This window comes from Larimichthys crocea, chromosome XXII (genome assembly GCF_000972845.2).
Source record: "Larimichthys crocea isolate SSNF chromosome XXII, L_crocea_2.0, whole genome shotgun sequence".
Lineage (NCBI taxonomy): Eukaryota > Metazoa > Chordata > Actinopteri > Sciaenidae > Larimichthys > Larimichthys crocea.
In genome coordinates, this window is record NC_040032.1 from 20,118,035 (window position 1) to 20,120,692 (window position 2,658).

Genomic DNA, 2,658 nt, shown 5'->3' on the forward strand with positions numbered 1-2,658 from the left:
CCAAAATGTCAAACTTTTTCTGATGTGTTGACTTGTGTTTTTACTTAGACTTCATTACATTTATATGACACATGTGTAGGCTCATAGAAGACAATGCACTGTTTGGTCATGTTTCAGATGAAGTAAAATGATTCAATATTGCACAAAAAAGGAAAACATTACTGAATAGTCCAAACAATAAATACAGATTTCTCCCATTACTTATCCGATTTATCTTGTGGGCCTTTGCAGGGGACCCGTCGGAGGTTGGAAACCGATGGACTAAACTAAAGAACTGTATATAGTGTAAACAGCCTCACCTCAACTACAACGGTAAAATGTTATTTACACATTGATGCGTGAGTATTAACAATACAATAATGTGTTATATAATAATATGGTATTCTGTACTTCTGTACTTTCCCTTGTAAAGACTTGTCATGTCCACTAGAGGGCAGCACAGCACAGGCTGTGTCAGTGTGTAACAATGTTCCAACAACAAGTGAAGCAAACATCTGACTGTCGGTGTGAGCTGTCTTCTTTTGACACACTTAAATACACACAATCTTTATTTGGCATTATGTATTTTTCATAAATGCATGAATGTAGATTAAAGTGACAAAAATATTAAACAAAGTATGTGGGGCTGACATCACCCATGGTGTGAGTTATTCTACACCTTTACCTTCAAAATAAAGTAACGTGAATCACATTTTTATTCATTTCTAATCTTTCACATATTTTTTCATCATCCATATGTGTTTTCATAGTGTAGTAGTTATCACATCTGCTTTACACGCAGAAGGTCCTGGGTTCAATCCCCAGTGAAACCAATGATTTATAGTTATTCAGTAAATAAGTCACACTTTGAAGAGGTGAGGAAAAGAATCTCAGTCCACGAGCACTTGGCTTGAGAACCAGAGTTTTCCTGGTTTAAGCTAAGGTGCTTTTGAAGAAGGCACTGAACTAACCTCAACCTAACTGCCTAACAATGTCATTCTTCACAATAATTGCACGTTCTTGTGTCTGTATGTGTAATATTACTGTTGTGAAAAAAATGTATGTCCCCCTCAAAGCAATTCATAAATGAATTCTTATTCTTGTTCTTTTCATGAGCTCAGAAAAACAGTCCTATATTTATCTTTGTGACACAAAGTCATTCATGGTCCCAAGAGCATGAATCCTAAAGACTTTGGTGATCCTCGTCCTCGGTAAATGGAGGTTAAAAAATATGGCATCAAGCTCCTTTGATAGCATAAAATTGTGTGATTTGGTTCAAGAGAAGTTCAAAGAGTGGTGTAAGAGAAATTTACTGTTTTCCTCACTTTCACAGATTCAGAAACTTATAATCAGTATCAGACATGATTCTTAAATACCTTAGGACAGACTTTTTTTTATGTGTTTGGTGTAGTGTTTTGGGGTTTAATTAACATAATTCTAATGGCTTTGGTGATCCTCACACTTTTCCTCTAGTGCCACCATATGTTTTTGTCTTTTGTTGAAATATCCCAACAACTGTTGGAGGAATTGCTGTGAAATTTGGTACAGCCTGAATATACTAGCCACAGCTATGCTTGCTTCTCGGATGGTCCAGTAAGTTTGGAAACCTCTTCAAAGCAAACCCTTCTGATGTCGAATTGGTGGGGGGGTTGGTGGTATCCCGGTGTCTGACCATCTCTGTAATTTTCCAAAACTGATGATCTGAAAAGTTGCACAACGATTTGGAGTGGAGTAAAAAGCCAGCTGTCACAGGGAGGGATAATGGCACCGTACATATTTTCAGACAGTCTTTCCTGGAAGACATTCATAGTGTTGTACTTGGGTATACAGGTGAAAAATGAAAGAAATGCTTGTATAAAGAGTGAAAAAAAGAGAGCTACAGAGAAAATTTGGCTTGTTTCTCGCCTTTGCATGCCTGGTTAATCCAACATTCAGAAATAGTCGGACACAGTGGCGTCGGAGAGGTGTTGGGGGAGGAGATTTCTGAAGCCATTTGACCATCAGACACGTTAGTCTGGACAGTTTGACAGTGTAGATACCAGGAATCATAGAAAGAAAGAGGGATGGCATAAAACAAACGTCCCCTGCCTGAACAAATTGAGAATGTTGCGGATATATGAAATGAGTCTTAACCTCTTCAAACTTTAACCCTAAAACAGTCTGAAATATATCCTCTCTTCGCCAAAATAGTCACAGCCAACGCCTAGAACTTCATCTCTAACTGGTCCTCAAAAGACAGTAGCATGCAGGGCCAGGGTGGAAAATCAGGAGAATTGGGAAATTTCCCAGTAGGTTGCTTCACTTTCACTTCACTTTTGAGCCAGTTGGGGAGAAAAATATTGACATTTGACACGTCTTCTCTTAAAGTACACAGGTTCCGCATGCTATGCCTGACACCACAGCCTCTGCATGTGTTGCACCATGTGAAGCCGTGATAGTGTCGGTTGGGTCCATAAAGCCCATCTTTTCCAAAAAGTTTTCTCAGATTGCCTACCAATAGCTGGCCCTACCATAGCGAGAAGCGTCAGGGAGGAGGGACAGGAAGAGGCCAGGAGGGGCTGAAAAGGCCAGGTTAAAAAAAGAGGTCATGACCACAGGGACAGGTAGAGAGGATAACAATAAAGTATATAAACAATATGAATTAAAGTAATTTAATGTAAGAAAGAGCAGATATGACAG

The 2,658-nt window shown here is 39.0% G+C and overlaps 1 non-coding gene across 1 annotated transcript; it reads left to right on the forward strand.

The window, feature by feature from the left end:
* The first annotated feature begins 739 nt into the window (after positions 1-739).
* trnav-uac (transfer RNA valine (anticodon UAC)) lies at positions 740-812 on the forward strand. The gene has a single exon. It is a non-coding gene; the product is annotated as a tRNA-Val (tRNA).
* The last annotated feature ends 1,846 nt before the right edge of the window (positions 813-2,658 follow it).